We start from the raw sequence: 21,597 nt of genomic DNA on the forward strand, positions 1-21,597 counted from the left end.
CTATATATGATGCGGACCAAAACGAGTTGGGCAAAGGGTCCTCTAAGGATAATTCAAGTAAATATTAAAGAAACTCTCTCAACTGAGGTTAAGGAAAAAATGTCGTTTGAATGAAAATTAAAGGACGGTCGTCCATTCACACGAAAGAATGAATGGAGGACATCACGATACTAAATACCTCGTGGTTTCAGAAGAAGATTTGATAACATATACTGCAATCTAAGTAAATATAAATTATTTCCATTTGATCCAAATGATATACTTTACACATCTCTGTCAGTAAATAACCACTTTACGATATTATATGCAATCTATCAAATCTATACAAAATTGTTTTAGAGAAGACAAAAATGATGTCATTATTTATGAAAGGAAAATTATGTAGAGAACCAGTGTACAAAGCTGTTTACTATATATAAAAGCCATCTGCAGTTGCAGACAATATATTTTACATGTTTTGCCTGTATAGTGCAATACATCACAAACCGACCGAGCAAGGCCTATTTTGTCCCAAAGATCATAATTTAAACATACTTTGTAGAGGACTTCTCGAAAATGCTGCATATCAATTACAATAGCATTAGGCTTTGCGGTTTCGAAGAAAAAGATTTTTAAATGTTTGCCAAGTTTAAGTCTATGGTTAATGGTCGACATCGGTGTAATCTTTATAACAAACCCCGTCGAGGCCAACAAGTTATGTTTCATACCAAATATTAAACATCTTGGTCAGCGTAGACGATTCTTGAAGTATCTATTAGAAAAAAACATATTCAATATATACTTAGATAAAAATGAGTTATGCTCATGCAACCTTCTAGTAGGTCTTTCACTGTTATAACAACAACACATTTGTTTTTTTAATAATGTAAGTATTTGTTTTAACACATACTCAGTTATTTCAATTAAACTATATTATACATGTATATGAAATAATTACTCATTATGTTTACATTTTTTGAAGCAAAAACCTTCACAGCCACCAAAAGAACGTAAAATATTTGTTAAAAACACATATGCTTACTTTAATATAGATGACGTTTATAATGGGAGATGAAGTTATAACGGGAAGGAATGATATTCGTGTGAGAAATCTTTGTATTTTGAATTCGACAGCTTAGATCATTATAGTATGTAGATAAATGAAGAATGTAGGTGGATCTCAATACGCTCGACAAACCCTGTCGCCGCTTATCAAAGTCAAAGTCAAGTCAAAAAACCTTTTATTTCAATTCAATTTATGTTTGACATCAATACACGAGCAAAAAAGTACGTAAATGTATAGATAAGGCTGGCAATACTATATAAAAATGATGAATAACATTACATATGATATGGTTCTTATTACATATTCTTTCTTGATTATACAATATAGATGACATATTTTAAGTGCCAACACCATATAGAAGGTAGAACGGATAATCATTTTCAATAGGAGAAATACAGTACATAGATGTATAAAAGAGGCGGGTAAAAATGCAATACAAAGATAAATTACATTACCTATGATATAGTTTCTTATTAAATATTATTTCTTGATTTTATAATATATATATATATATATATATATATATATATATATATATATATATATATATATATATATATATATATATATATATATATATATATATATTTATATATATATAACATAATTCAGGTGGCATCAACATATGTAGAACGAAACATCATTTGAAATTCGACTAACATGGAGGTCGTTTGTATACACACAAACTTTAATTTTGCTAAGGAATCTTCGGAGAGTCATTACTACAGTTTTCTTCATCTATCATTTAGTGGAGTGATGCCTTTAAGTCTTAACCGGTTTATACATAAAATGATACAATCAATCAATCAGCTCTAAAAATATCAATCAGCGTGGTGTTAGAGGTTGGGATGGACGTAAAGAAAATCAATTAATATAACGGGATCTTATCGGGTGTGTCGAGTTTTCATTTGCTTGGATTTTGTAAGATTATAGGAATTTCTGTCTGCCATAATGTCCGCCTATTTTGTGCAATAAGTGAAAGCATTTCTTTGGCACTAAAAGCGATATATTATCTAAATTCACGAATTCCTCCTCGTCATGCACTTCCATTTTATTATATTGTTTGTCTTAATTACTAGAAATCAATGGGATATAACACATACTCAATTGTTATTCACGTAACTCATCAAAGGTTTCAAATCCGATTTGAATCAACATTGAAACATATATGACACTTCAAATGAATTAAAAACACACAAAAACATTATTCACCGCAAAAAGTAACATAATGAATGGTTTAAGAACAAATCTTGACGAAGACAACAAAAAGGGAGAAATATTTGAGAACATGTCAAATTGCCTTTTTTAAATATTGTAAAACTTGAACGAAATTGTCTTTCAAGACAAGAAATACTGAACTATATTTACAAAAATACAAAATGACACAGCAAAAAGTAACAGTTGATTATTGAAACTAAAGTAAAACAATCGTTTAAGCTACAACTAATAAATCAAATTGAAAGAGTGTTTTTTTAATATACATTCAAACAAAGTATAAAAATCTTTGTATTATTCAAATATCAAGTCACGTCACCGTTTAATAAATAAACACCATGTTAGAATAATACTAAATTAACGGAAAGCTGTCACACATTGAAAATGAAAAGTATTCATCAGTGGTTACAAATCGTGTATTACTGTTTATATAATGTTTATATATATATTGGTTTGTTTATTTTGAATACAACTTATTTGTAACATAATAACGACATACAATACTACAAACTCAATTCTTGTGATTGTGATCTCTTCTGCTTATCGGTAGATTAACATTTTGGAATTGCTATTTTTAAATTTAACACTTGTACAAGTATACGCAGGATATAATATACACCAAAAGTACTGTGTATTAATATACCAACGTGAAGGTGGAATGAACCCATTATTAAAGTCTTAAATATCTAAAGTTCCTTTTAATTTTACACTTTTGAACAACCATATTTGTGTGGTTGTTTTTAATTGGTTATTCGGATGCTGCCGGGATTGTCCGACGAGTTTTCGCAACTGCTCCCTAGCGGTGGATTTGCGGGACCGCACCCTGGCTGTTGATGAGCGGGACCGCTCCCTGGCTGTGGATTTGCGGGATCGCTCCCTGCATGTGGGTTGTTCATGTTTCGCCATGTCCCTCTACCGTAGCTAAAATAATATATTATTTATCAAACATGTGCATCGCATTGTTATGAATAAAATAAGTTGTCAAGAGGTTGACATTTCAAGCAAAAACCAACATAGAAAATACTTAATTTAAACAACATCTATTTAAGGTCAAAAGTAAAACAAGTTTACATTATTTTCAGAAATGTGTTCGTCATTTGTCTGAATGCCATGGATGCCCATACAAATGACAGTAACTATCAGAGAATTGCAAAATATTGGGTCTCTTTGTTAACCGATTTTTTTACAGCGGTTAAACTTTGTTTTAGAATATCTTTTGTTTAACATTGAAATATTGCTAATGTATGCCTCGGATATTAGTTGATAATATTGTTTTAAGTATAATATTATCTTAAATAGAGACAAAAGCATTTAATCAATATAGTATTTTTTATAAAGTTAATAGAACACTAGTACTTGATGATGGGAACGTTTGCTGAAGCAATCCCAATGATGTAATATTAATAAAATTAATATAATGATGTTCTTGTATATGACAATTAATTGTGCCCTGGTCCTTCGGCTTAAGGATATGGTTCGTGTTGTTTTACACGGCGGGCAAAACTGACTGATGTAATTGAAAACACGACAAAACCTGACACAGCTCGGCCCTTCAATGCCTTCGGTTTGTGCGTTTCTATTACTGTTTCATTTCGCCAATGTACGTCAACACGATTGTTTTCTCTACAATGTACGTCAACACGATTGTTTTCCGCTCGGGCGTAATTGCATTGCTAGGTCTTAACGTCAATACTAGCCTGCTTTGACGGGTGACTACTATCTGCCTCTTGACTTTTGCAAATAACCTTTGGCAGTGACCCGCCAGGAAACTGCGATCCCGGTTGTATTTGATGCGCATACAGCTTTTATAACAGATGTCGCGAACAATGGTTCTTATTTAATAGTTTAACTGGAAAAGATTTATTGTGCACTGTTATTTATTTCTTTGAACATAATTCAACATACCTTTATCCTGTTAATTCATAGCTTTGACGTTTCATGGTTAAACTTTACGATTGCCGATTAATTTTGGAATAATGAGATATGCACATATGTTTTATATACTACATCTTTCTCATACAACCAATTAGTAAACAATTAGTATAAAAATATTGAAAAAAGTAGTAGTTAAATGTGCCACAATTTGCAATTAAAACTTAAAAGTTGAGCAGAGTTTCAAAACACAAAACATCAACAAAGGTAAGTATAATTTGCAGATTGTGTTATTTAATAAAACATATAATAATTGGTAAGCATTCATTGCTTCACATAATAATGCGGCTTATATTACCTTAAGCTATAATCCGAAAGTAAGTACACACGAACCGGGTCACCATTGAACGCAACCAACATTAAAGGTTGGGTAATAAAAGTCATGGCGTTGTTAACACGTCTCAATCGTGTGAAACGAATATAACATATCCAGACAATCTTGTACAAACCGTAAGTACAAAATTGACGCCAAGAAGATTATTATCGGTAGGCCAGCAATGTACAGAACTGAGAAACCTTCGGCCCCATCGACTGTGTTCGCTTGGGCTTTGTTACAACCTGAAGTGTAATAACGACCTGAATTGTAATAAACTTTATAACATTATTACAATTGCGTTACAACCTGAATTGTAATAACGCCAAAATGTGTAATAAACTTATTTCTTGGTTTGAAATTGCATCTGATCGCATTTTCAAACATAGATTATTGCAAAATATAATGCATACATGTATATAAAATTTATATTAATAGGACAATAAGACTTATGAATGACAAAAAGATGTTTTCATACAACCTCGATTGTAATGAAGTTATTACATTATGACAATGCGTGTTGCCATGAATTGTAATAACGCCCGAAAGTGTAATAAACTTATTTCTTGGTTTAAAATTGCATCTGATCGCATTTTCAAACACGGATTATTGCCAAATAAAGTGTATACATGTATATAAAAGTATATCTTAATAAGGTTATAGGACCTATCAATGACAAAAAAATGTGTTCTCATACAAACTCAATTGTAATAAAGTTATAACATTATAACAATCGCGTGTCGCCCTGAATTATAATAACGCCTTTAAGTGTTATAAACTTATTTTTTGTTTTTAAATTGATCATATCGCATTTTCAAACACATATTATTGCAAAATATAGTGTATACATGTATATACAAATGTATCTTTATAAGGTAATACGACCTATGAATGACAAAAAGGTGTTCTCATACAAACTCAATTGTAATAAAGTTATTGCATTATTACAATTGCGTGTCGACCTGAATTGTAATATCGCCCGAAAGTGTAAAGAGTAAATGCAGCAAGCGAGTTGTGTTGTGGTTCTGATGATAAGGCACAGTTTCCCCCGGTCCGGTTACAATTTTTCTCTTTTGTGCCACCTGTTATGCACTAATTGTTGTTGGAAAGTTACCCATTTATTAAAATGATGGATTATTCTACCCTATTGATATATTTGTTTCCTCCAAATGTATCTTTTTCATTTTAACATGTTTGGCGCATTTAAGTGCTTTAGCGCCCTAAAATGTAATTAACTATTTTATTTGTTGAAAAGTGCTATAATAACCTGGGGACAGTTTCAATAAACATCGTGGTACACATTTACGATACGATACATTTTTCGAAGACACATAATTGCTAAAGTCCATATTATATGATTATAAATTTTTAGTACTTAATTAATTACATTGGCATCTCAAGAGCCGTATATATTTGACGAGCATGGCGAGCTAGTTCTTCTACTTATTAAGATTACAAAGTAATCGCGTCAGTTAAAATTGTCGCACGAACGTTTATGAAACGGCCACAGCTGTACTGTAATAATCTGTATTATACAACTGCAATCGTTTGTAACTCTTACCCTGATGTGTAATAATATTCTTTCTTAGTATAGACTGTATGTCTTGATGCTCTAAACTTATTATATTTTAGACTAAAAAAAAAGGAATATAAATATTGAAATGCGACCAATGAACGATAAAAACATGACATGATACTCGACATATAAAGAAACTACAGATGCTCCAGCAGTATTGCTTGCACTGCATGATACACACAACATACACCGTACATTATACATTATAATAAAAAAAGTTGGGATGACCGGCTTTGAACGGTCAATAAAGACGATTAAGCAATCTTTAAATCTATAATACACTTTACAGTTTGATTGAATTGTTCCAACAAACAATATAAAGCAGTACAGCTCCATTTGCTCTAGCAATATTCCAATTTTACAGAGATACATGATCCTTTATTTATTGCTAGTGACAAGTTGTTAAGCACGGCATAGCAGCTTACAATCCTAATAGAACAAAGCTTGTAACGGCCAATGGTAAGTACTTTGGGTGACCAATATGTAATAATGTCAAGAACAGTGGCGTATCTAAAACATTTACTCTGTTCATCATACTATGGAACAGGAAATATGGAATACATAAAGTAGCGAAATGTGAAATGTTTGGTGCTAGCCATGTATCCTTTATGCAGAAACCCAATATCTGCCTAATGGTTACATGTATCTCTCCTAACCATGTATAGGCCCCAAACAAAGAGGAGTTTTGTTTTTTTTGCGGGGATGGGTGGTGGTTGGTTGTGCGCACTTAGGAACATGTGATTAGATGAACTTTCAAAGAAATACTTGCTACTATTGAAATACAAATTTAATAAATAATGTCGGATTTTCATCGCTTTTGAATTATTCATATCATGTTTATTGCAGTTATGAGTCATTCTACACAGGACAGAAAGCGTATGAAAAACAGAAAGCATTGATTATTCGAAATAGTAAAAAATAAATAAAACACTGTTTTTTTATCTTGAAATTGTGATTCTTCAATTATTTTCAAATCTTATTATACATGCAGGATCCAAGTAAACTTGAATATAAGCAAACAATCTTATAAAAACTCTGAACACAATTAACTGAATTTGCCAAAGTGATCGTGTGTACATAAAGCCAAATTAAAACCTACATACTGAAACGGGCATACTTTTTAAATGTTTTTTAAGTATTCAGAAAATGATGACTTAAAACATATACATGTAGCACGAAAATATTCTGCAAAATATGAATTTTATAATTAAAAAAAAAGTTGTCCCCTTAGCATTTTTGAGGGCGCTGGAAAATTGTAGTTGTAAAATCTTTATAAATATTTCGCATATCGTCCATGAACATTCCCTATGCGCATGTTCGCTAACGATAATGGACTATAACGGTACTTCAGTGTAGAGGATATTCATTAAACCAAGCAAATTCTTATGGCGTAAATTCGAGCCCCTTTGGGAACTTCTTGGAAATAATATGTGTTGGCATTTAATTTCTTTCTTAAACGATTTCATCAATATATTTTATTAATTATTATTATATGCATTGGAAGAATTTAAAAAAATGGACTTTATGTAATTTTGAATATCTTTTTTAGGGGAGGGGGAGTGGGGCTGGAGGTGGGCGTGGAATTCCGCCGATGTGCCCTGTACAAACGAAACATTCAGTAATGTCCACCAATAAGAGAGCTGGTATAAAACATCCCTTTGTTTTGGATGCATTGGCACAATTTTACCACCGATACTTCCTCTGTCTTATTTTCGTGTAAAAAGAAACTGTGAAACGATGCACATACTCAAATATTCACTTCACTGCCAGGTTACGTCACGTCACAAATACCAGTTGTCTCCAATGGCATACAACCAATGCCAGGCGGTATACCACCTCGGCCCAGAAAATCTAAGGAGTGATCTTACGTCACGCATGACGTCACTTCTTCGCCCGAATTTGCGACTTAATCGCGCTACACTGACAGGTCGTGGAACAGTGGGCATAAGTGAAGGACTAAGAAACATGCGTCGATAGCCAATGGGGCAAACTACCTCGGAAAAATATAGCGAAACACGTTGCAATGTGTAGCGCATATAAGGATGTAATGTGCGTATTCATCTTCGTTTTGTCTTGATTGGTCTTCTGTCTCGATTTCATGCATACAAATGTCTGTTCGATCTCGATCCTTTTTCATTGTGAAACGTTCGTAGCAATCTCTGCTTGTACGATTCTTCCAGATCTAGGGGAACATAGTGTTCGCCAATGTTTTCAGAAAAGTAACCGAATGCATAACAAGCGACATCTTCTGCATATTCTCCATCCTTAGACACCAGTCTTGTGAGGTCAATGTCTTTCGAATTTAGTATAAGGAACTGGCAGTTAAATTATCTGGAAAGGGCAACAAGATGAAGTGGTCTCCGTAAATGGTTGGTTGTCTGATACTTTCCAAGTACTGATACATATCTCCTTGGACAAAGTCTTTGCAGTAATATCTGTTCTTTTCAAGATGTGTAACGGCCTTTTCGCGTAGGCTAGCGGCGTTTTGGTACAAACCAACTCTTGTCAGTTGATTGCTTATGGTATTTAATTGGCAGTCTCCTTCACCTTCAGGGTTATAAATAATTCTTGACCTGTAGTCGTTCCATTATTGCATCTGTTCATGTCCATCTGTACTGAAATGGTATTCTAATTGATCGTCTTCTGTTTCATTGCTCGAATTGCTTCGACTATTGTTGACTTCATTGCAAACGTTGTCGCTATGAAGAACAATATAGTACTTTCGTTTGTGTTGGCGTTTTTGTTCCATCAATTGAAACTCTCTTATCGACCATTTTCTCCGTCTGTGTTCTTCTTTGATCGTTCTACTGGTGATGTTTTCAATGCTTAGCCATCTTCTATGAGTGACGTTTTCATTGTCACGATATTTGACAAGGTACGTGTCAAACGCTTTGTTCCTTTTCTAAACTACACCACGAACAATATACTCCTTATATGGAACCCTTTTGAAACCAAAGGGATATTTTGATAGGACTGTGTCTCCTTTTTTATATATAGAGCATGCTTTACTTTTCCAGTATCTAGCCATAACTCGCCTATCACATCTAGCAGATGCATTGGATGCCTTTTTCGTGATTCGTTGACATCAATGTTTCTGCCAAAATAAATGTTGAATGGCGTTTGATAATCTAAAACTTCCTTGTGTTGTCTATTTATAACGGCGGCTACGTCTTCAAGACTTTCCACCCAATTATAGCCAGGTCTGGCCCTTTTCATCATATCATATCTGATCTTTGACCGTGGGATTCTGTTTTGTCGCTCTACTTTCCCCTGGCTCTGACGATGGTAAGGACGGATTTTAATGACTTTCACTTTATTTCTTCCCCAAAACCGCTTGACATTTCCCAAAAATTCATGTACATTGTCACTTTGGAGAATATACGGGTACTCATTCTCTGAAAATACAGACTTTAATGCTCTTGCAAAGGGCTCGGGGGATTTGCTTTTAAGGGGGCGTAGAAAAACAAACCTTGAAAATACATCAACAATTATAAGAATGTATGTATACGTTGTGCCAGAAACTGAGATTTCTTTCATTTTGACCAAGTCTATCTGAACTCTTTCAAATACGTTGCTGGCATGAATCGGCTTAATTGGTGGTTTGTTTGAAAATGTAGCATTGATTTCGCCATGCTTGTGATGCTTTGTCAAAACACGTCGCACGTTGGTCCAACTTACTGATGTATATTAACTTTTCCAAGAATAATTATGCAACATCTATTGCGCCAGCACCCTTCGTTTCTTTAAATTTCCGTTTGACTATGTTTAAATAAATAAGTGATTAGGATAACTTCAAGAAATGAAATGAGGCCTGTTCCTATCGTATTATATATATATCGTTTGAATAGTCAGTCAATACTAATCAGCCTTTGTAATGTTATCTACATTTTATATACGACACACAAACACTAAAATTGTTCATGAGTAATGGACTAAATTTGGCAATTATCAGTAATATGTATATTCATACGACACATAACCACTAATTGTATGTCTGACTTACGTAAAGCATATTGATTCTGTGTCGAAAATTTAAACGAATTGCGCTTTGTAGTATCGCCATTTTTTTCTGTCATTCCATCTTAAAGGGGCCTTTCCACAGATTTTGGCATGTTTTGAAGTTTGTCATAAAATGCTTTATATTGATAAATGTAAACATTGGATCGAAAAAGCTCCAGTAAAAATCAAGAATAAAATTAAAAATTAAAAAAGTAGCTCGAAGCAGGGCTAGAACAAGTGACCCCCGGAATCCTGGTGTAAAAGCCAATTAGACCGCTCGGCCATCATGCCAATTATATATATTCTATACTTTATATAAGCAATCTTCGTAGTTTAACGAAATTAAACGACAACAACAGAACTCTCCAAATTATTCAATCGTTTCGCGTTGCAACGCTTTATAATTTTCAGGTTTTTAAATCGTCAAAAGATGCATATAATGGCTATATTAGACCATGGTAAATGTTCAGTATTACTGTTTCCTCACAAATATCATAACTTTAACGAAAATTTGCGAATCTGAAACAACTTTTTTCAATTTTGTCAATTTACCAAAACGTGAAAAGATCTCTTAAAGTGTTTATCAGAGTATGTTCGTTGTTTCACGAAAGGCGAGCTCATTTTTCTAAGTCATTATATAATCTGAGTGCCGAATGTCGAGCAGGGCCATTGATATTCGATATAGTACAAGTTGAGTGTTGATAGGAGATAAGAGATCTACGATGTCGACTAAGAATATCGATGGCAGAGCTCGCACATCGATATTCGGATTGTATAATGACTTTAAAAAACGATAAGCAAAGCCATTTTTCTAATTCATTATATATTATATCTGAATGTCGATGGGCGAGCAGGGTCATCGATATTCATAGTAAAAGATGAATGTCGATAGGCAATCGCCGATCTCGACGTTCGCTTCTTTAAAAGACACGAATGTCGTAGAGCGAGCTCGCCTTTCGTTTTTCAAAGCCATTGTTTAATCTGCTTGTCGATGAGCGAGCTTGGCCATCGATATTTATAATACAATTAAGTTTAATGTCGATGGGCGATCGCCGATTTCAATGTTCGCTTCTTTAAAAGACAAATATTATACATGGTAAAGACATACATTGTTAAGAAAATATATTTTATATTAATATTGTATATTGTCGCTTACAAAGTATAAAATAGTTTATAAGAAAAAGGAGGCATTCTCGGTTCGGGCGTCGGAACCGTACCAGAATAAGGTTCGCACTGTGCCACCGATTTTGCCAATAAAGTACAAGAAATCGGACAGAACAAGGTATATTATACCTGAAATTACACTATCATGAATGTTTATTAATGAGTCAAACTTCATATAGTAAATAATTAAGTTTAATGTCGATGGGCGATCGCGGATTTCAATGTTCGCTTCTTTAAAAGACAAATATTATATATGGTAAAGACATACATTATTAATAAAATATATTTTATATTAATATTGTATATTGTCGATTACAAAGTATAAAATAGTTTATAAGAAAAAGGAGGCATTTTCGGTTTGGGCGTCGGAACCGTACCCTAATAAGGCTCGTACTGTGCCACCAATTTTGCCAATAAAGTACAAGAAATCGGACAGAACAAGGACGATTATATCTGAAATCACACTATCATAAATGTTTATTAATGAGTCAAACTTCATATAGTAAATAATTTCAATTATCAATGATTATCAAATAAGATCGACAACAGATTTAAATTCCACAATACTTGAGAGCTATATGCGAGTTAAAACCATGTAACATGTTTATAAAATTTCAGGGCGTTATTATACTTTTTACAAACATTTCGCAAGAATTTTAGTTTTAAAAATCGATGATTTACAATTCCAAACCAAAAAAAAGTTGATTTCTTTTCATGACGTTATCACACTTCAGGGCGAGAATGGAATTCGAATATTGCCATTAAGTGCATGTATTACAATTCAGATGTATAAAAAATGTATCACATAATCCTAGTTTTTCTGTTATCCATCTTATTACCTTTTTTAAATATACATTTTAAATTATATACATTTGTAAACCAACAAACGAGTTTATTTCATTTCAGGGCGTTATTACACTTTAGGGGGGGGGGGGGGAAGGGTGCAAGTGAATGTAATAATTAAATAAGTCTATACAAACCAGGTTGCTAAACAGCATGTGTATTTATCCTTCATCGGTCACATTACCTCATTTATATACATGTTTAAATTGTAGATCGCAAAGGTATTTGTTTAGAATTCGATGATGTACAATTTTAAACTGAGAGATATGCTAATAAACTTTCAGGGGGCTGTTTCATACAAGATAAAACGACTTAATTTACGACTTAAATTTAAGGACCTAAAAAAATACAATCTGTTGATAAATAGCTCTGCAAGATATAAACCATGGAAAAGAAAATGATGAAATAAATTATTTGGCTTAAAATAAGTAATAATATGCATCTGTCTAAAAAAATAACGTTTCTTTGAAATTCGTTTCGTATTTTAAATTTGTCGTACGAAATTTTGATGAAACGGTCCCTAGGGCACTTAAAGGACGACACGCGATCGTAATTATGAAGAAAATACTATAACATTTCAGATCGCAAGAATTTGTGAAAAAAATCGATAAGATGTGATTGAAAGCCACACAACGTATTTGGCATAGTTAATTTAAGTATAAATAAGAAACCTACTTTATATATGCCAATTAGAATATATCTGCTTGTTACAAGGTAGAAATCCGTCTTTGTTTGCGCTTTGAAACGTTAAAATAATCTCGTTTGTCGAAATGGACGAATACGTCTAGAAATCTTACTTTCGGTTTTGACATTAAACAAAATAATAAATTACTAGCTAACAAGGCTATATATTTCATTATATATATGCCAATTATAATATTTCTGGTGGTTACAAGGTAGAAATCCGTCTTTTTGCGCTTTCAAACTTAAAAATAATCGCGTTTGTCAAAATGAACGTATACGTATATAGATTTAATGACTATTTTGCACACTTTTGAATTGCATCTATATGTACAGGTTAACATGTATTTCATTTCAAGGTCAGAGGCTTTAAACTAAGAAATAGGTTGATTACACTTTCGGGCGGTATAACAATTCAGGGCGACATGCGATAGTATGAAGTAAATTCAGGTAAAATCACGGCATGTCGGATATATATATATATATAAATATATTTCACGATTTACTTTTGTCATACTTATAGGAAAAGTGACTTGACATTCGACTTCTAGTCAAACCTAAAGGTCTTGCAGAATTATATAAAAGCTATTTATAGGTATAGCACATTTTGTCACATACTCTAAAATACTTTCTGAGAAATCGAAAAATCAAGTTTTATGTCACTTTCTCATCATTTTATTGTTTGTGAACAGACAGATGAACAGAGGAATACACTGACCTATGCAAAACACAAAGCTGAATGTATGTACCAAGTTGTATTATGTCATCATATGTTTTTATTTTTTATTTTTGCAATGCTCATATTTGTTCTATTTTTTTTACCACTTAAAAAACTTGTGAAAATTGGGTAGAGCTTTGCCCATTATAGGCAAAACCAATTCTCTATGTTTCTAACTTGTTGTTATTAAACTTTTTCTATCCTTTTATTTGTTTGCTAATTGTAAATGGTGGACATAAAATCAATTTCAATAATGTTAACTGGTAGTTAAACAACTGTTCATTTAAACGGTTAGTTTAACCAAATACAGAATATTTAATTAGCGCCTCGTTTAATGATGCGTGATTATTGATTATTTGTGGACGCATTACTTAAAGCCACACAACTTATTTGGCATAGTAAATTTAAGCATAAATAACAAACATATTTTATATATGCCACTTAAAATACATCTGGTGGTTACAAGATAGAAATGCTACTTTCGGTTTTAAATTTAAAAAAAAATTGCTAACTAGGCTATAGATTTATTATTATCTATGCATATACGAATATATCTGGTGGTTTCAAGGTAGAAATCCGTCTTTTTTACCTTAAAACTTAAAAATAATCGCGTTTGACGAAATGGACGTATACGTATAGAAATCCTACTTTCGATTTTGAAATTTAAAAAAAATAACTTGCTAACTAGGCTATAGATTAAATGACAATTTTGCACACTTTCAAATTGCATCTAAATGTATTGATTAACATGTATTTCATTTCAAGGCGTGTGGCTTTAAGGACAGTACGCCCTAAGAAAATCAATCTAACGTAAAGGTGATATGTTTCAATCTTCAGATTTTGTTGCAAAATACCATTAAGTGATTTGTGTTAACTGTTCGTATGCGTTATATCTCGAAATTGGTACACATGTACATTATCTTAAGGCGTTACGCTTTTTTAAAAATGAAATCATGAAACCAATATTAAGTTACATGCATATGATCTACATTATTAATTTAAACAACATGTCAACATGTCAAACCTTAAAGTATAACGGTGATAACAATCATCCCACATTTTCACAATGTTCCTCATTTGAATTACAAACATCTCGCCGAATGACGGTTTAATTAAATGCTTAAACAGCTAATACCATTAACAATTTATAACATAATCTAGTTTTAAAAAGTTCTATAGCTTATTTCAAGAACTGAATTCAATTATGTTTATTTGTTGACATAATGTTTGAAACGCAGACCAGATTTCAGTAAAATGTAAAACAAAACAACCGAATCACTTACTTAAACACAGAGCATCGCGAGCAAGTATAACCACGGCAATTATGCAAATATAAATCCCAACCATTTCGGCCGATGTTCATCCAGTGAAATATTTGTTTATTAATGATTCATCTATAACAGCGCACAGACATGCGCGGTTCATGGTTACTATTTAAGGCACATGTCTATGGAATCCCATACATGTCATGAATTAAGGCTATTAGAAAACTTAAGCTACTGACTTTAACTTTTATAATTGTGACTTTGACTTGAGACTTTGATTTGTGGCTTTGTGAATAATACGTTTGTGAAAAAACAACAAATGCGTCATTTGTTCTTTAAATGCTGGGAGAATTTATTATGGACCAAAGCACTTGGTTGGCAAACCTATTAATAACAAAATTTGTTTGAAAGCAACCAACAACGTGATTTGTTTTATATTGCGTAATAATGTTCTTCTGTCGTTCACACCAAATATATATCAATAATATATTTGTCCTATGTGTTAATGAATCCCAGATTTGCTCATGTAAAACATGTGGTAAGGCAATTCCACTGAAAGGTTTTGTAAATGCACTTTGTTAAAAGATGATTGTTTATGGTTTCGCCATCGAAATCGCTGTTATTACAGTAAGTTATGATAGACTTGGCACACAATGATTGAAGAAATAAACCAAATTATCTTACACTTTTTAATGTTTTGTTCTCAACTTAAAACACGCATTAGATAATATCATAACTGTAATATACCAAAACATTTTCAATGTTGCATAAATTTTGCGATAATTATTTGCATTGGTTAAAAAACTAACACAACTCTGATCCAATACATTTTCATTTAATTGCAAGTAGAACACTATGCAATTCATGAACGATTGTACTTCTTGTCTGTACAAAATAATGGGGCGGATTCCGGGCGTAATTGGGACAGAATTGGCAAGTACTTTTGGAATTTCGCCCGTACAACTGGTTAAATGAGTTTTACGCCCGGAACTAAAATTATTTCTGGGCGTAATTCTACTTTTATTCGGGCGTAAAACAAATCGGGGCGTATTTTCATTCTTTGAATTTGTGTGAAGCAGATTTGTGGACGGAATTTTGCACTTTGTTTCTTTCGCGGGGCGTAATTTTATACTAATACAATATTTGTGAAGCCACAAGACCGAATTCTAAACTTAGTGGTTTTTACAGAGCGTAATATTTGACTTATGAAATTTCTATGAAGCTGAGTAATCAATTAGTAAATTTAATTTGAAAAAAGTACAGAATAAATTATTACTGGTAACTGATAACTTAGTAAACGTTTTCATAAAAAAATTGAATTGTATTTATAAGTTGTACATTAAATTAACATTCAATGTAAACACAACTATTTTGCCACAGAATAACTCATTCAGCACAAAGCTTTGATATGATAATGTTCACGTTCAGATTCATAGACATATTTGGGAGTATTTATATACGTATATGTGAGAAGCTGAAAAGGAGACAGTGACTTGTGAACTCAGCATAATCATGACTTATACTCTCAGGTTCCTGTACGATAAAACTGTGCTGATTCTGTACAGAGTCTGTACCAAATATGGGCAGAATAAAAACAGAATTCATTTATTCTGTACAGACAAGATACAGATACAGAATCTGTATCTAAATCTGTACAAAAAAAAAATGTATTTTTCCGGGCAGAATTACAAAGAAGCAGAATTGTATCTGTACATATTATATTGTCAAAAAGAATTTTAACACTCTAAACTTGTACAAGGCCGATTAATAGCACTCTACATTTTAGCAAGACAGAATTTTAGTACTTGGTACAAACATGTGGCAGAATGTTGGACTAAGAATACTATTGATAAAGAATTTTAAAATGGGTTCTTATTGAGGTTTCTAAATGTTTATTGTAGGAAACTTTTGCCATGCACAAGGAAACAACATTAATGTTCAAATAAAACAATAGTTGACCCACGCAAAAAGGCCGAACTGAGTCTGAAATTACACAAATGTAAGGCTGGAACAACTCTGAAGCAACAGATGTGTTTGTCAGAAACACAATGTACCCTACTGCGCCACTTTAAAGCCATATATTTGATCTTCGAGCTTGAAGGATTACCTTGACTTTTCACCACTCAAAATGTGCAGCTCTATGAGATACACATGCATGCCAAATATCAAGTTGTTATTTTCAATATTTCAAAAGTTATGGGCAATGTTAAATTTTTCGGACGTACGCACAGACTCACAGACAAATGCCACCCTACTGGGGGAATACAAATAGGACTAATCCACAGACTTTTGCTGTTCGAGTATTGGATAAAGTAGTAGTAGTAGTAGTATTAGTAGTAGTAGTATTAGTAGTAGTAGTAGTAGTAGTAGTAAAAGTAGTAGTAGTAGTAGTAATAGTAGTAGTAGTAGTAGTAGTAGTAGTAGGCGTAGTAGTAGTAGCAGCAGTAGTAGTAGTAGTAGTAGTAGTAGTAGTAGTAGTAGTAGTAGTAGTAGTAGTAGTAGTAGTAGTAGTAGTAGTAGTAGTAGTAGTAGTAGTAGAAGTAGTAGTAGTAGTACAAGTTATAGTAGTAGTAGAAATAGTAGTAGTAGTAGTAGTAGTAGTAGTAGTATTAGTAGTAGTAGTAGTAGTAGTAGTAGTAGTAGTAGTTGTAGTAGTAGTAGTAGTAGTAGTAGTAGTAGTAGTAGTAGTAGTAGTAGTAGTAGTAGTAGTAGTAGTAGTAGTAGTAGTAGTAGTAGTATAAGTTGTCGTTGTTATCCATCAGAAACACATTTATTCACAAAATTTAAAGATATTCCGATCTAACGTTTTTGTCTTTTAGCTTTAATTTTTAATGTATTTACACCTCGTCTGCTCGCACTTTACCGATATCCCGAAAGGTTACATATCACTATAATAAGTTTATTAATTGGTTTTCCGTTTTTAGAAGCTGTTCTGCCAAGGCAAGAGCTGGGCATCATTCAAGCCATTCTATCCAGCAAAACTGACAGTTTTGGTATACAGAAATCCACAAAGGAGGGATTCCGGAACTATCACTATTTCCAAGCTATACACACAGTTATTATCTGTGGTGATCTTAATTAGTTCTGTTGGTTTACTTGGATGGAACATGTGTGAACTTTTATAGAACTTTGAAAAGTCTATATATGTCTATCTATAAACAAAAATCAGCTATGGTATACATGTAATAAGATCAGATGTGCAAACAATGTCAAAGGGTTGTTACATTAACAATTTGAAGGCAATAATACTGAAAAAATATGAAAGTTCCCATGCAAATTTAGTCTGTATATCGACAAGTGTCTGCAAATAAATGTCAAACTAGTAATACAAAACTAACCACAAGTATGTAAAAGCACTAAGTACCTGTTTTGATCATTTTTAGTAAGATAATGTAATTCTAAACAGTAGCAAATAGCTTGTTTAGTAAATGCATAATGCACTTAATATGATTTCCGTTCTATTGTGTAATTAATAAATTGGTTGTTACTTGTTAATCCAAGATTAATGTTTTATGGCTACTACAAAACCAGCAATGTTAATTTTGTAAAAGGTAATTAAATAACACCACTTTGTAATTTCATATACGTAAATATTCTTGTACTGTAGGTTGATGACAGTGTTTTAGCATTACTTATTTTGTAACTATTATTTTATGAAATGATGTGAAGTGTTTTGTATCTCCACACAATACCACATACCTTTTTGACAATGCTGCGAAGCAGCTCGTCTTAGTTATCATACCATTAAACAATTCTTCACAATGGCGTCCTATGTAAAAGACCGAGCCAGTCCGATTGAGATAGCTCGATTTTTCTAATCGGCATACCTCGCTGATTATCATTGATAAAGGCATAGGAAGCTCAGCTATAAATAGGACAGCATATGCTGGGAAAAACGATTTGAAAGCAGTATATTTTAAAAAAGGATTTTCCACAGAATCCCTTTTAAAATGGCCATTTTCAAGGAAATTTCTTTAAAAACAACACACATTTTTTTCACTTTTTATAAGAAAGTACAAAAATGTTATTCTGGCAGTACAACCCTACTTACATTAAGACAGGAAACTTGAACTGAAAATGTTACGCTGGCGGTACAAACTCCCCAAGGTTCATTATCACATCATCAAATAATTCAACTTAAAATGTTACGCTGGCGGTACAAACTCCCCAATGTTCATTATCACATCAACAAATAATTCAACTCAAATGTTACGCTGGCAGTACAAATTAGAAATTAAACAGAAAATGTTACACTGGCGGTACAAACTCCTAAAGGATTATTATCACATCAAAACATAGTTCACATTACGCTGGTGGTTCAAACTCTCAAAATTTCATCATCACTTCGCAGAAAAATTAAACAAAAATGTTACGCTGGCGGTACAGACTCCAATGGTTCATTATCACATCATATAATTCAACTTAAAATGTTACGCTGGTTGTACAACCTCCAAAATGTTCATTATAACATCAACAAAAATTGACTGTACTTTAAAATTGAACAGAAAATGTTATGCTGGCGGTACAAACTCTCAAAGGTTCATAATCCTTTCGACAGAAAAATTTAACAGAAAATGTTACGCTGGCGGTACAACCTCCCAAAGGTTCATAATCACAACAGATAATTCTTTGAAAATGTTACGCTGGAAGTACAAACTCCCAAATATTCATAATCACTTTGACAGAAAAATTAAAATAAAATGTTACGCTGGCGGTACAAACTCACAAAGGTTCATTCTAACATCAGCAAATAAATCATTCCACTTTAAATGTTACTCTGGCGGTACAAACTCACAAATTTCATAATCACTTTGACAGAAAAATAAAACTAAAATGTTACGCCGGCAGTACAAACTCCCCAAGGTTCATAATCACATAGACAGATAATTCTTTGAAAATGTTACGCCGGCGGTACAAACTCCCAGATATTAATATTCACTTTGACAGAAAAATAAAATGTTACGTTGGCCGTACAAACTCACAAAGGTTCATTATAACAACACCAAATAAATCATTCCACTTTAAATGTTACGCTGGCGGTACAAACTCACAACATTCATCACTTTGACAGAAAAATAAAATTAAAATGTTACGCCGCTGGTACAAACTCCCCAAGGTTAATAATCACAGACAGATAATTCTTTGAAAATGTTACGCTGGCGGTACAAACTCCCAAAGGTTCATTATAACATCACCAAATAAATCATTCCACTTTAAATGTTACGCTGGCGGTACAAACTCACAAAATTCATAATCATTTTGACAGAAAAATAAAACTAAAATGTTACGCCGGCGGTACAAACACCCAGAGGATTATAATCACAATGACAGATAATTCTTTGAAAATTTTACACCAGCGGTACAAAATCCCTGATATTCATAATGACACAGAAAAAATAACACTGAAAAAATGGAAGGTAAATCACTTTTAAATGTATAAATTCTTAATATATTAGTAAATTTTAAAACAAGTAATAATAAATACAGAACACAAACAAGAGCTGTCAGACGACAGGGCGCTCGACTATTGGAGTGCTTGACAGTATAACGTTAGCTATCATGGGGAAATTGTACATACTCAATAATTTATTAGACGATCTTTCAAAAATATAAAGAAGGAAAAAAAATATATATAAAAATTGGGGGGGGGGGTTGAGAGGGGGTATAATGTGGGGTGTGGTCATTTATTAGACGATCTTTCAAAAATAAAAAAAATAAAAAAAAAATGGGGGGTTAGGGGGGGGGTGGTGGGGGGGTAGGGGAGGTGAGAGGGGGGTATAATGTGGGGTGTGTTAATTTACTAGAGGATGTTTAAAAAAAATGTGGGGGTAGGGGGGTGAGAGGGGGTATAATGTGGGGGGGGGGTAATTAATTAGATGTTTAAAAAAAAAATGGGGGGGAGGGATTCTGGGTAGGCGCTGGGGTATTGTTTCGGTGGAATCCATTGTGGTATTCAGGTAAGTGTTGTTTTGTCAAAGTAATAATAAAATGTGATCATAAATAAAGAAGTTATGGCAATTTAAGCAAAATGTTGTTTTATCTAAGTGTAAAAGGGGCCATAATTATGCCAAAATGCTTGATACAGTGGTCTGCTCTTGTTTATAGGTTGGGGTCATGTTGGTTAACAAGTATGCAAACTAAAAAAGCAATATGTCAAAGGTTATAGGAAATATTTGGGGTAGTACGCAAACTTTAACATAGATTTATCAATAATATGCATATTCTAAGTATAAAAGGGGCAATAATTCTGTCAAAATGCTTGATACAGTTGTTTGCTCTTGTTGGGGTCATGATGGTAAACAAGTATGCAAAGTATGAAAGCAATATGTCAAGGGACAATGAAAATATTTGGGGGTAGTACGCAAACTTTAACATTTGCTGCATATTCTAAGTGGAAAAGGGGCCATAATTATGACAAAATGCTTGATAGAGTTGTCTTATCTTGTTTATATGTTGGGATCAAGTTGGTAAACAAGTATGCAAAATATGAAAGCAATATGTCAAGGGAAAAGGAAAATAATTGGGGTAGTACGAAAACTTTAACATTTGCACGCTAACGGTAACGGAAAAGCCGACGTGAGTAGGATAGCTCCACTATATATATTTCATATATAATAGTAAAGTTAAAAAAGATGTGCAAACCTTCAAGTAGTGAAATTCCAACTATTATGTACTCAATCCACCAGTCAGTAGGTTAGAAATATATGAAATAGTGTGAATGATTCATTTTTTATGACTAACTTAAATTAGTTCTAAAAATAAAAATAAAATACATTTTTTTACACATGAGAAGTCATTGTAAAAATGCAATATCTAAATAAAACAATCTTTACATCAATTATAAGC

At 32.8% G+C, this 21,597-nt stretch overlaps 1 long non-coding RNA gene across 1 annotated transcript; it reads right to left on the bottom strand.

The window, feature by feature from the left end:
• Positions 1–1,203: 1,203 nt before the first annotated feature.
• On the bottom strand, positions 1,204–14,913 carry LOC127843738 (uncharacterized). The gene is made up of 3 exons (XR_008032313.1): positions 14,770–14,913; positions 4,642–4,750; positions 1,204–3,181 (listed from the first exon to the last, which is right to left on the bottom strand). It is a non-coding gene; the product is annotated as an uncharacterized LOC127843738 (long non-coding RNA).
• Between the last annotated feature and the right edge of the window lie 6,684 nt (positions 14,914–21,597).

This window comes from Dreissena polymorpha, chromosome 9, assembly GCF_020536995.1.
Source record: "Dreissena polymorpha isolate Duluth1 chromosome 9, UMN_Dpol_1.0, whole genome shotgun sequence".
In the NCBI taxonomy this organism is placed as follows: Eukaryota; Metazoa; Mollusca; class Bivalvia; order Myida; family Dreissenidae; genus Dreissena; species Dreissena polymorpha.